This window comes from Furipterus horrens, unplaced genomic scaffold (genome assembly GCF_987537825.1).
Source record: "Furipterus horrens unplaced genomic scaffold, mFurHor1.1.pri manual_scaffold_3, whole genome shotgun sequence".
NCBI classification, from domain to species: Eukaryota; Metazoa; Chordata; class Mammalia; order Chiroptera; family Furipteridae; genus Furipterus; species Furipterus horrens.
In genome coordinates, this window is record NW_028327173.1 from 204,535,227 (window position 1) to 204,549,261 (window position 14,035).

General features: G+C 54.4%; 1 long non-coding RNA gene across 1 annotated transcript; it reads right to left on the reverse strand.

Annotated features, from left to right (window-relative positions):
- Positions 1–882: 882 nt before the first annotated feature.
- On the reverse strand, positions 883–8,745 carry LOC150017203 (uncharacterized). Its single transcript, XR_016510098.1, has 3 exons — positions 8,683–8,745; positions 7,892–8,015; positions 883–1,012 (listed from the first exon to the last, which is right to left on the reverse strand). It is a non-coding gene; the product is annotated as an uncharacterized LOC150017203 (long non-coding RNA).
- Positions 8,746–14,035: the final 5,290 nt, after the last annotated feature.

The following is a 14,035-nucleotide window of genomic DNA, read 5'->3' on the forward strand; positions in this document are numbered from 1 at the left end:
GGACCCCACTCTGAGAAGCACCAGTCACAGGTGTCAGGTAAGAATGGAGACAGGTAGAGGCCCAGCAGACAAAACACAGAAACGCACATGAACTTCGAAGATGTCCGGAACACCGCGTCACAGCGTCACAGTCGACCAGAGAGCAAGTGTCGTCAAGGTTCTTTAAAACACGCCCAATAACTCAACAGAGATGCATTTAACCAGGGAGATGCAGACATGATTGCGGCATTCTACAGGTCAAACCCTGGGTGATCAACCCCAAAATGGAATCTCTTCTTAGAGACCTTATCAACTAGCAATTGTATGCGGGGAACTTAACCCTTAGAGGTCAGAACCGAGGCCACCTCTGGCCAAGAAACCCTCCTTTGTTTGAATGTCCAGGAAGTCGAATTGTTCATGGATGAAATCAAGGCGAACAAGTGAGGGGGTGGGGAGTAGAGTTCCCTGCAAACGACTGAAAGGCATCCGAGCCACGGTGCTCCCGGAGCCTCCACTCCGGCTCTATACTAACTGCCTCCTTAAACCAGAATTCAAGTCGACAAATGAAACTGTGCATGGGTGGCTCTACAAGACCAGTGCGCAGGGCCTGTCCTTCAAAGGTCTGGCCTTTAGAACAATGCAGGCCCAGTCGCTCATCAAATGGAGATTGACTTTTATCAGATTAACGAATGGAGAAACATCCTTCTCCGTGTCGCAGCAACGTTCTGTGGGAAAGGCGCTTTGCAGACTGCAGGCAGAAGTTGGGCCTTGGCTTTCCTCCTGCTCGGCCAGTGGAAAATTACAAAGGAGGCAAGGCTGCCCTCTGCCACGCTCGCAGGTCCTCCCTGGGCCCGGAGAACACCACGAGAGACCGGAAACAAGCAAGCCTGTACTTACCTGGGGCAGAGAGGAGTCTGGGAGGCGGTGGGGGCGGCGGTGGAGGCGGCAGCGGGGGAGGGGGCCGGCACTGGCAGATGTGTTGACAGCTGTCAGTCACCTTGGAGCAGGACTTCTGGGGCTCACCGTGTGTCACCTGCAGAAATGGCCCCGTGTGACTGAGAGAAGACAATGAGGCAACTGGGAGCCAAAATGGGCCCACTCCCCCCACTCCTTGCCAGGCAGAAACTTGGGGTTCTTCCCCCAGACCCGGCAGGAACAATAGACAGAAGTCTGCCTGGCTCAGAGAGAACAATGTTGTAGGAGGCGGTGACAAGTGTGGAGACTGAGGTTTTATTTCCAGCTCTGCCAGGGACCAGCTGTGGGACTGTCATGAGTGACTTCAATATTATTGAGAGGTAGACAAGAACTTGAAGAGTAACACCTAGACTCTCCCCATCAGACAGATGAGGAAACTGAGGCTCAGGAGAAGAGGCTGCCCATGGCCCCCCCCCCATCCCCGATGGGGCCAGGCTCCTGACTTACCTCCCCAGTAAGCAGGCCCAGCCAATTCTCCAGGTTTTCCTGCTACCGTACAAGGCCAAGCCCACCCCATCTCTCAGTCACAGCTCCCAGCAGCCTTCCTGGGACGGCCAAAGCCCTCCATCTTGGGGGAGGAACCTTACTCAGCCAGGCATCCACTCTGGTGACCCACATGACCAAAGGGAGCCCGAGTGGTCTTGTGTGAAACACACTTGACCAGACCACCTGCATGCCTTAAAAAACCCCCCAAATGCCTGCCCACAGCTCAGGGGATCACATGGCCACAGGGTCCCGCATGGGAGGCCCCCTGAGCTCTCACCCTTGGCTCTGCCCTCAGGGCCCTTCTTCCAATCTCTGGCCCTGGCCACGCTCCCTCCCTTTCCAGAGGCTGCTCTGTGGCCCAGCACATCCCCCACCGCTTTGCCCGCTGGCCCATTACTCATCTCGGCTATCACTTCCTCAGGGGAGCAGCTCTGACCTCCAGGGCCTGGTCAGATCTCCTTTTCATGGGTCCTCCGGCCCAGGTTCCACTCTGTGGGGCCAAAACCTGCACTGGGGTGACTACCTGGTCCCCTGGTTCCTGCCCGTCTACACCGCTGGGCCATAGATCTGTGCGGGCCGGAGCCAGGCCTTTGACCATTTCTCTCCCTGTCCTAGCCTGGCACCTAAGGGAATGCCTGGCATTCAATAAACATTTGGTGAATGAATGAATGAACAAATGAATATTAAAAACTGGACCAGAAACCATGCCTCTTGAGTCCTGGTCTGTCGCTTTCGGACACCAGTGTCCCTTCCTCACCTGTAAACTAGGAAGAGCGGTGGGAGTGGGCCGTGTCACCCCACAGCGCCGCAGGCCGACTGCACAGCAGAGCCTCCGGCAGCTCTAACAGGTGCGCGCACCGGCACCTCAGCCGCGGGCAGTTAGGTCAGAGGTTCTGCAGGTGCAGCTGGGCAGGAGTGTTCTGTTTCAGCTTCCGGGGTGAGCTTCTAAAGGGGCCGTAGACTGACTGCTGCGTCCCTCCCTGAGGCAGAGCCCTAAATCCACAGGGCTTGTTCCCTGCTTGGTGCCTGTCCTGGGGAACAAGCTGATTTAAGGTACGAAGGAAAAAGCTGGGGGTCACCCCCCACCTCAGTAATGCCCACACGTAACTTCTCTGGCTGTCATAGAAACCTAGAACCCAATTTCCCTGCAACCAGCCATGTGCAGCTGCCTTCCAAGGCCAATGTAGCCCCTTTGCGGCCCGTGCCCCAGGCCCAGCAGAGCCCGCAGGGATAGGATGCTCTTAGCCTTTGGCAGATGTGAGCAGGCTGGGTTATGGCCACTGGGATGACAGTAGAGGGGGACTGGTTTACAGCCCTGACGATACCCACCAGGCCAAGAAGCTCCTGCTCACCACCTTTGAGCGCTTCTAAAGGACCATTGACTGTGGAGCAAACTCTGGAAGGCACCCAATCTGTCTCCCACTAGGAGATACATTACGGACATGATTAACTCTGCACGTCAGCGGCAAATCCGCTGGCTTCTCCCCCAGTACAGCGAGCACGGAGCCTGTCCTCTGGATTCCGACCTTCTAGGACTGTGGGGGTTGCTCGAGAGCTCTGTCCGGCCAGCCACTGGCCTCGGAGATGGCTTCTCCCCTGAACTCTACCAAGTGTGTGAACTTCAAGCAATGAAAACCATTGCCAAAGCAATTACTTTCCCACGCTCCAAAGTGCAATTGACGCGAGAGTTCAAGAGCAGCACGTTTGTTTAACCTGGCCCAAACAATGGCCTATTTTTGTGAGAGGCTCTAAGGGTACAGATGCATCGGAGAGTTTAATGTGATGAAACTATAGGCGGGGAGACCGGGGCCAAGTTTCAAGACCGATGGGGGAGGAAACATTTTAGAAACCTATGGTGACTCAGAACCTACAGCCCCACCAAAAAGGGAGCCCACGCAACTGTGCACCAACTGCCATCACAAAAGTGTCTACGCAGGGCTGGCTGTCCTCCCTGAGGGGTGGGGCCCCCCCTAGGGCCCTTACTGGAGTTTGGTCAAGCGCAAACCCCAGGCCTCTGAGCCCGTCACCACTGCCAGTTGGTTACGCAAACGCTTTATCCACTTGCCAATTTCTGCTCATCCGTCAAACCCGGCTCCTGCACAGCCTTCTCAGGCAAAAGCCATCCCAAGCCCCGTGGCCCCCCAGATTAGACACACCTGCCCAAGGCTGCGTCCTCTCCTGGTAAACCCTTCTCTTCGGGGCGCCTTCCCCACAGGTTTTGTAATGTTTACTCTGCCCACTAAAGCTGGCAGGTAGAGGAGTCTGTGCTTTATTCGTCCTGATTGAGTGTGACTTCCTGAGCCCTACTGTGCGTCAGCCATGGGCAACAGGCTGTCCTTTCACTGCAAGGATAACCGGGGTGGAGGGGTAGGTGTTACCATCCACACTTAGTGGGAGGGATGGCAAGCTCAGTGGGGGGAGTGACCTACCAGAGCTGCACAGGGCCCGGCATTCAGTGGGTGCTCAGGGAAGATGTGTTGGGAGATGACCTGCCCACCAGTGCAGAAACACAGGATCTACCCCGTCCCCCAACCTAGGTCCACTCTGGGGCTCTGTGGATTGGCGGTGTTGCATTTTGACAAGTAGAGAGGAAATCTTACCACCGGGCACATGTATCAATACCTGGCTCGTTGGGTTTATATTTTAGGGCATCTCACAAGGACAAGAAACTTGCCCTTGAAGTCACCTACTGTTAGCTGGACTTGACTAAGAAGGAGCAGAGGCCTAGAGAGGTCAATGACTTGCCTAAAGCCCACAGAGCAAAAGCTGGTATCATGACGTCCTGGGACGAGTTTTCACTCCAGTTTTGCCATCATCTGCCTTCCCTGACCTGTTCTGCCCTGTTCTCCTGGGGTCAGAATCCTGAGGCACAGGGCGGCCCTGCAGTCCCCCGGATTTGGTACTTGTCACTGTGGTATGGGGGACAAGGTGCTCCATGGCTGCCAGTTCCTACTCCTGGCCAACCAGTTCAGCTCTCTGGTCCAGTGGACGTTGTCCCCGAAACAGTACTTGAATCTATCCATTGTCCCCATCCCCACCCTAAACGAGGACCCCATCCTATCTCTGCTGGGCAGCCCTCACCTCTCACGTAAAGCTGTTAGGTGAAATACAGGACACCCCCATTAAATATTAGATAAACAACCACCAATTTTTTAGTAAAAGTATGTCTCAAATATTGCAATGGGATATATTTATTATGCTAAAGAACAGTTTGTGGTTTATCTGAAATTCAAATGTAACTGGGCGTCCTGTATTTTCATTTGCTCAATCTGGCAACCCTACCCTCATCAGCCTCTTTGACCCCTGCCTCCCCGACACCATCTTTCCTGCTGGAGCTGGACTGGGATTTCTAAAATGCCAATCTGAGGTTGGGTCATCTCTTGCTTAAGCCTTTGACAGTCCCATAGCCCCCAGGATCAAGTGCACACTGCAAGATACAGTGTTAGTGGTTCAGAACGGTGGCCTCACTTTCTCTCCTCCAGTCCGGGGGCTGTTCCTTCCACCTGCACGTGTCACTCACGCTTGCCCTCTAACTTCTTTCTCCTTGTCCGTATCTCACCCAAAGCGCCCCATCTGTGAGACTTCACTGTCTCTTCTACCAGGTCCTATCTCCTGTTGAGCTATCCTGCCTGTAATTACTCATTTAATTATCTCTCCAATGCCAGACTGGGGATGCCAGTGACCAGGGACCACTAGGTCCCTTGCACTTAACACAGGGGCTAGCAAACAGCAGACACCCAATAAATGCTGCCGAATGCATAAGGGAAGCTGTAGGGACTGGCCACCAGGGAGGTCAGCATTGCTTGGGTCTGGGGGCGGCACCTTGTCAGCACACAGAGACTCATAGGCTCGGATCCGAGCCCGTCTCCCTGACGATGGCTTTAGGAGGACGCCCACAGAGATGATGGCTCTGGCATCTTTTATGGAGACAGGCCAGCACCACAGTAACTTGATGAGACACACTCCTGTCACACCTAATAAATTTGCCAGCCTGTCATCCTCTTTGCTTGCAAGGAAAAGAATCATCTGGAAGTGAACTTAGAAGAACCCTAAATCACAAAAGCTCAAAAGCTCAATTCCAGACACATAAAAGAGAAAAGGGGGGAGGCTAATGGATACCCCCACACCAACCTTGCGGCAATTTAAATGTCATCTGACTTTAATGATTGAGTTTCTTATTGCCCGGGCACCCACCAGGGCCTTCGGGCTGGTTTCAAGGTAGGCACCCAGTGCACTGGGGGACCACAGTCTCTCAGTTCCCCAATTATCCTACTAATCAGAGGGCTCTGTGATGTCATTCTCACCCTTCCAAATGCTTCCAACTTCAGGGACTCTTCCGGCGTAATGCTCATGAAAGCTCTGAGTTCTTTCTCTATATTCAAGAAACTCCTATGATGCAACAGATTTTAAGCTGCCCACTTACAGGGAAATACTCAGCTTCATGCACTTCCGTTTTTCCTCTTCTTCCCTCTGTTCCCCTGGATTCAGCTCTTTTGCTTAAAAACCAGATTCATCCATTGCAAGGCCCTTTCCCTTGGCTTCTCAGTCCTTATCATCTGTAGATTAATTTTTCTCAGAGCCTCCAGCCAAGATTTTATCCATTCTATTTGTCTAGTGGATTCCTTTTGTAATTGATTTGCACGAAAATTGATTTGTATTGAGTAACAGCACCTCACACACACACACACACACACACACACACACACACACACACACGTGTAAGTACTGCCTGGCTGAAGGATGCTGTTAAAAAACTGGGCTGCTTTCACAAAATTTTTTCTGTTGGTGGTGGTGATGGTGGGTCCCCTGTTTCTATCTGGCAGAATTCTAGTCTCAGAAACAGGCAACATTTTTATGTTGCTCTCTACACTAGCTGAAAAGTCTTGTGGAAAACTGTAAGCAAATGAATACAAAAATGAAGTGAACATCGTATCTGAGGTTCAGCTAAAAGTTGAACAAGGGAAGCTGGTCCTCAGTCGCCTGAGTATTTAAAAGTGATAAATCCTGAGGCGGCACAGCTGAGTTTAATAACTGCTGTTTCACACATTAAAGAAAGCTGTCAATTCCGAAAGGAAAACCATTGTGAGCGAGGCAGAGGCAAGCCAGAGAAGAGAGCAGAAGACAGGCCTGGTGCCAGGCGTGGGGGGTGGACCCTGAATGACCCACCCACTCAATCAGCGTGCTGGGTCCAGCTTTAGAGCCCCTGGTCCTCTTCCAGGGGTCACTCGGTCACCATCCAGGCAGGACTGACTGAGCTGGATCCCAGCAGGGCCCCATAACTTGGGACAGCTCATAGACCCTGGCAGACTGGCAAGCAGTCTCGTCTGTCCCTTCTTCTTTGGACTGTCCCCACCTACTCAGATAACCATCGGAATAATCCCCCAGCCCCCAAATGCCACCAGGAGAACTTGAAGCTGCAAATATCCAGAGTGGGGTATTTCCACGCTCAAAACAGTAAAAATGTCCTCCAGCACCTGCTCAACCACTAACATTCAAAAAGGTCAAACAGACTATGTAGGGATCAACAGAGTGCTTGGCCAGCCAGACAGAAGAACAGTATCATCACTATTACTAACATTAATAATGCCGGCAGCAGGTACAATTTAGTGTTTATTACGGTCTGGGCACCATGCTAAGTAATCTTTACTCACTTTTTCTCATTAAGGACTTGTAATATCACAGTCAGGAAGAAGAAGTCAAAGATCAGAGAGGTTAAGTGTATTGCCTAAAGTTGCCCAGCTGGGAAGGGGCAGAGCTGGGGCTCAAAATTCAGAGTTGGCAGCTACGTCCATCCCTTCACCACTCCACTGTACCACTGACCGTGTTCTTTCTGGGAGGTACTAGGGACCATCCCATCCAGCCCCGTCTCTGGCCATAACACAGGTAACTCCAGCTAGTGGCCACCTGGCCTCTGCCCTGGGGGCCAGGGGACCCAGGGCGAGGAGTCCATCCTCAGGCACACCATACCAATGGAAAGTTTTTCTTACATTCTCCACAAGTGGCCCACATCCCCGACTCCACTGCCTACAAGAAACGCAGCCCCGTCTGTGTTGAAGTGCAGCTAATTTGAAGTTTACTAGTGGGAAATAAAAGAGGTATATTCTTGGGATCATTTTTGTTTTTAAGTTTGTAAAGGTTCTAAGGTTTCTTTTCTGGCGTTTTCTGCAATAGAATGCATCATTAAGAAGGCATTCCCTAAGCCCTTCCTATTCCAAGGCCCTGTCCTGCAGGCCTTAGGCCACAACTGAAGCCTCCCTCCGGAGTTTCTCATCTCTGCCGGCCAGAGTATGGGGAGGCCCTAACGTGTTTACCTAAATTCTCCCCGGGACTCATCAGAGGGGCAGCTGTAGGAAGCGGAAGTCGGGGGAGTGAAGCGACACCCCGCCCCCACCCGGTCCGCCCAGGAGGTCTCCAAGCCCGCGCAGCCCGGGCAACTGGCGCCAGCGCTCACCTGCACGAAGCCCCAGAGCGGGTGGAGCGCGCAGTGCAGCAGCAGTGAGGGCCAGCAGCAGCCACGGCGCAGGACGCGGTCCCGGAGGTGCATCTCGGCCCGTGGCACCCGCTCTCGGGGCGAACTGTCAGGGGAGCAAAGCTTGGGTCAGGTGGGCGCCGCGCAGGCACCATCATGGTCGCGCACCCCAACACTGCGCAAGCAGTCCCGGTTGGACAGGCACTCCCCACACTTTGGGGCACCCTCGTAGATCAAGCCTGCCCCTTCACTCCAGTTTGCACGTTCGATGACTTCTCTTGCACACTCGCAAACGCCGGCTTCCCAGAACTCTCGCTCTATCCTGGTGCATACCCTCAGGACCCTGCGAGAGTACCCTGGCCCCGCTGCGCACCCCCAGAATCCTGCACGCACACCTGAGCCCCCTGCGCACCTTCAGACAGCCAAGCACGCGTACAGAGCCCCGTGCATCACCCCAGAAAGAGCCACGCGCAACTCCCACAGTTAGCAGACTTCAAACCCGGCGGGAACCACTCATATCGCGTGTACACCCACCGACTCCTGCCTGCACCCTCGCTGTCCCTGCACGCACAACACCACGAAATCTCACGCCGCGGGCACCTTCCTTGCCTCCTTGCCCCGCGGGCCCTCGCTGCGCACACTGCAACATAGGCACCTTCGTGCGCACCCCATTTACCCTGGCGCGCTCTCCCAAGACCCGGCCTCCCGCCCCAGAGCGTGAGCTTTCCCCAGGTCTCCATCTCCGCCCGCACCCCTCCAGTGCTTCACGCCACCTTGCCTCGGGGGCCGCCCCAGCCGATCCTCTGCACGGAAAAGGGAGGTCGCACTCCCCCCACAGCAGACTGTTACTGAGCCGCCGGACGGCCCCCATTTAAAGCCAGCCGCCTCCCCAGTCCCCCGCCCTCTGGGCGGGGCCTCGATCCTCACCCGAGCGACTGCGCGGGCGCCTGGGGGCTTCACGTGCCTGGGAGGAGCGCCGGGCACTGGAGCAAAAGTTTGCGTGTGGCTTGGGCCTCCGGGGCCGCTGAGCTGGGGTCCCAGGTGCGACGCGCTAGCACCCGGCGCAGGGCGCGGTGGCTCCAGGCTGCGCCTGGCTGCGCGTGCGGGGCGGGAGGGGTGGCACCCCGCGCGGAGGGCCAGGGTCAGGGCGGGCTGCCGAGGCGGAGGCGGGGGCGGGGAAAGTCTCCTCCAAGCCTCCTGGAGCGGGCAGCGAATGCCCTCCCCGGGTCCCCGCCCTTCCCGGTGGCGCTGCCCAGGGCGCGGGGGTGCAGGAGCTTTCCTCGTCCGTCACGCCGGCCCGCGAGAGGCAGCGGCGAGAGGCGCTGGCTGGGAGCGCCAGCTCGGGCAGCAGGGCCGCAGGCGGAGGCGAAATAAATAATGCACGAAAAAGGAAAACAGACGTGAGCCTCGCCAGAGCCTCGCCGCCTCCCGCGCGGGCAGCGCTCCCGCCCGCGCTCCCCGCGGCGGCCGCCGCCAGCGCTGCTGCAGTGATTCCTCGTCTCCATCTAGCGAGGCTATTGTGTATTGGGCGCTTAATCATTTATTAACTCGCCCGAGAGGAAGAAGACTCAGCTCCAGGGGGCACTTGCTCCTTGTTTGCCCTCCTCCCAAGTTTCTCTGAGTCGGTGGGAAGCGGGGAAGAACTGCTTCGTGGAGACCCCTTTTGGCGCTCAGTCCTGGAGGACTTTCTCCTCCCTGCCCCATTCGGAGGGGACGGAAGCTCCCGCGAGTGCCGGGGCTCGGGCGCAGGGACCAAGGAAGGGCTTGCTCTTTCCTTCCACTGTCCCAGCTCAGGGCCCTCTCCAACCACAGAGCTGCGTCTTGGAAGGAGTTGATGATGGCCCCGGGGAAGATCTCTCCACCACGGTTTTTCCTCAACCATCTCAAGCTCCTCTGTTTGAGGCCAGATTACCAACAAGTAGTCGCGAAGCAGCCCCGTACGTTTCGTTCAAACACGTTGCCCCTGGGCTCCAGGCCACACCGCAGGTGTGCGAACCCGCTCTGCGCCTCCTGTGGAAGCGCTTGGCAAGCGCTTTGGCGGATGGAGTGGCCTTCCAGAAGGGCCCCCAAGGCATGGACGATCCTATTTTTAGGTTGGGCGAGGGCAGCAGGGGCTCCAGACAGCCGAGCGTCACACGCCGTAGTTCATGCATTGAAGGAACATTTTCTTTGTTCGGCACTCCTAAGTCACCGCTATAAACACGTAATCTAAGTGCAGGCGGTTTGCTCTGTAAATCGGCTTTCGGGCCAGTTTCCTAGTGCCCACCTTTACGTGGAACGCTGACCTCAGGCTCTTCTTCGTATGAGCTCTGCGGAGACACCTCTGAACCAGCGAGATGCGGGGGACAAACGTGAATGAAGAAGCCCTGTCCCTTTCTTGCAGGAGCTTGGGGTCTGGTCTGGGAGACAGACAGTAGAATCACCCATTCCGCTGTTAGCTGTGGTGTGAGAAAGAGACCTGCACTGTCAGGGGACAGAGGAATGATGACTGGAGGGAGGGTCAGTAAAGGTTTCCAGGATGAGGTGACCTGCTGGGAGTCAGGGTGTATTTCAAGTGTTTGGGACCTGTTGGGCAAAGATGTGGAGATTCGAGTTCATTCGTTCATTCATTCATTCGTTCACTTTCGTTTCATACACAGTATCTGTGAGCACCTACTAACGGCCAGACAGAGTGTTAGCTGCTGGGTATACAACAGGGAACAAATCAGACCTTGGTGCCCTAAGGGAATCACGGTGGTGGGAGGAGAGGTGGGAATAAAATACCGGTGTGCATGGCTTCCTGGACCACTTTCTCTCACCAATAGTTTGAAACAGGAGAATGAGGCGCAACAGTGAGCCCTGTTGGTCAGCTGGGTTCAAGATAACACAGTATTTTAATGCCTTTCCACTTCCCCCAAGCAGGATATTTTTCTCAGTGGTGCTTATTCATGGAGCTCTTTGCCACTTAAAAATGTTCTTTGTATTACATTTTAACCCAGTTCTCACAGTTCTGGGAGGTAAATGCAATTGCCCCACTTGACAAGTTCAGAGAAGTGACTTTCCCAGGGTCACACAGCTGCTCACCTGAGATTCAGAAGTACTGACCCCAACTAGAGGCCCAGTCCTTTGGAAGACCCTGGGCAGGTTCTGCACGTTGGAGAGCCAGCACTGTCCAGTCTAGCCTTCAATAGTCTAGCACTGGATCCCAGCTAAGCTCCTCCTACCCGAGTGTCACCTGACCCTCCTACCGCCATGGAGTATCACAGCCTTTCTTAGGGTGAACACTAGGCTCTGTCATGGAACCCCTCATGTCACACTGGACCCAGGCAGGATCTGGCTCCTCTCACCCCTTCTGGACTCACATGGCAGCCCACACCATGGTGCCTGCGATCTGCTCCAGAAGCCAGGAACCTCTACTCAGAAATGCAGGGGAGTCCAACCTCGGGTCAAATTTGACCAGGGCAAAATAAAGGTGAGCAGGCCCAGCCTGTGGATTGCAGTGGTCCACGTGGCCTGCCAGGAGATGTTCCATAGGCATGAATGGGCAACGGCCACTGTTTCTGGTTTTGTTTTTCTGAAGATGGGGTCAGCTTGGCAACACACAACCTTGGGTTTGCTTTCATCCTTCCTTGCTTCCCTCCTCGCCCTTTATTTTTGTAGCCCTAGGGTTGTATCCCTCAACAACGTGTTAGCCACCAAGCACTGCTTCCTGTTCTGCCTCCTAAGGGACCAGGGACAGTTGATGCTTCCAGAGGATCTAGAAAGCAAATGTCCAGGATGGACATTGGAACTAGCTTCCCCATCTATCTGGAAGCAACAGGGGTCTCATTACCAATGGTAAGCAGGGTCCTATGTGGCATACAGTGACATCATTTCTAAAGTGTCACCTGCAGCTAATTGGAATGAGATGCATGTAGAAAGCAAGGCCTTGACGGGTCAAGCGCCAGCTGCACGTGATCGCCGTGGGAAGGGATGCCCGTGAGGACTGTGGGTTACATTGCTTCTTCTGACGGTACTGGAGTTTTGCAAAAAGAAAAGGGGACTTTCAGGGAAGCTGTTTGCCAACATTAGGTGAGCTTTGTGACAGCTTTAAGGACACATGTATCTTTTGACCTCCACAAGACAGACTGCTGGAAGTCAGGCTCTGGATCTGATCTGAAGTGTGGCAAAGCTGAAGGAACCCAAGCGTGCAGCCACGCAGGCGTCCTATGTCCAGATCAGGGCTCTGGAACAGAGACATTTGGGTGGACAAACCTGAGACTCTTGGACTCCCGAATCTCCCTAAATCCTCTGGCTAGCAGAAGCGCCTTTTTCTCCGGTGTCAGAACAGAACAGCTCCTCTCGGCCCGGAGACCGAGCCGTGACCTCATAGCAGCGGGTGCCTTGCCAAGACGGAGCTTGTTTTTGTGACAGCAGCCTACAATGAGATGCTAGAAGCTGTTCTGGCACAATATTGAGAGAAGGACTAGAAGGCCAGAGACGTGCACATATCAGCATTGTAAGGCCACCGCCTGACTGTTTCCTGGGGTGGCCCAGGGAACATTCCCTCCGTTGGTGGGGGTGGGGGGAGCACCAGCTTCTCTGAGAGGTTCAGGGGTGGCGAAGACTGAGTTCAAGGGTGGGAAGTGGTAGGGAATTTGACTCCTTAGAAACAAGGGGAGTCAATGTATTAGCAAAGGCCAGCTGGACTACCAAGTCATGAGAGGCAAAGGGGATAAAGGGGACATAATTACCATAAGGACAGCAAAGCTAGAGTGACAATCGGGTTTACCTTGAGCCATAGGTGGCTGACAGATCATGGTGTCACTAGGGATGGGACCGATGAAGAGTTGACAAGGATATTGCTCAATTTGTATAATTATTTTTGAGTGTAAGAGCAGAACGATAACATGAGCTATTAATGATGGAAAATGATCTTTTTGTTCATAACCCAGAGCCTATTGGTTGAAGAGGAGGCCAGGTTCCTGGGAAAGACTGTGCAGTACGTAACAGGATTGGTCATGAACAGCAGCGATCCAGCCTGTGATAGAAGCGGTACATTTAGGGCCAAGCTCTAGCAAGTCCAGAAGGAACAGGTAAGTTACATAAACAAGTGGCCTAGATTCTCGTCTCCGTGGAAATTCTACCTCCACGGTACCTACAGCCCCAAAGGGGAGTTCCTACAACTCTCTGATGGAATAAAAAAGGACCAAGGCCACATTCACACACAGCCCAACACGATGTATTGGCGCTGGTTGGGAAAGACCACTGTTTTGCTACATCCCCATTTAAGGGCAGAAGAAGGGCTGGCCTGCGGTGTAGACATGCACTGACTGCGGTGCGCGGGTAAACTCCTGGAGGCCAGGTGCACAGGAAATGGGGGAGTTCGCGGGTGTGGGCACGAAGGGTTTTCTGCCTCCTGTGAATACTCACCAGAGAGCATCCCTTGCCAAGCAGGCTCTCAGCAAACAGTTGGACGGGATGGCCATCCTGTAGAAGTCAGCCAGCCTCTCTTGGGCCAACTTAGTGCTTCCTGGAAGCATGGCGTGGTCTGCCGAAGGCTCAGCTCTGGATCATCTTGTGGGGTTGAGACGTTGTCCCCCTGGATGTAGTGTGAATCGATAAGTGTGTCTCCAATCGCGAGGATACACAAGTCTGGGAACCAGGGTGCGGAAGTAGGCGTGGCCCCTCTGAGCCCAATGGCCCGTGAGCTACCTGAAGACTGTTCCTTGTTCCGCAGACTTAGACTCCCCAGGGTCAGAGGCTCCACTCCTGTAGGACGAAGCTTCCACCGACGCATGTAGTAAGGGTCCCACTAAGCTGGAAGCTGTAACTGCCACCCGGGCGCCAGAGGCTCTTCATGCCAGTGGACCTGCAGTCAGAGAGAGGGGTTGCCATACTGGTAGGATGATCATCCTTAATTACCATGTTCTAGGCTTGCTGTTACAGTGGGCACGGGGAAGAGTCTGTCTGGTGCTATGGACTGAATTGTGCCCCCCACGCCAGCCCAATTCATATGTTGAAGCTTTAACCCCCAGTGTGACTGTATTTGCAGATAAGCTTTTTAGAAAGAAATAAAGGTTAAATGAGGCCATAAGGGTGGGGCCCTAATCCAATAGTATTGGTGCCCTTATAAGAGTAGAAAGAGAGGTCAGTTCTCTCTCTCTC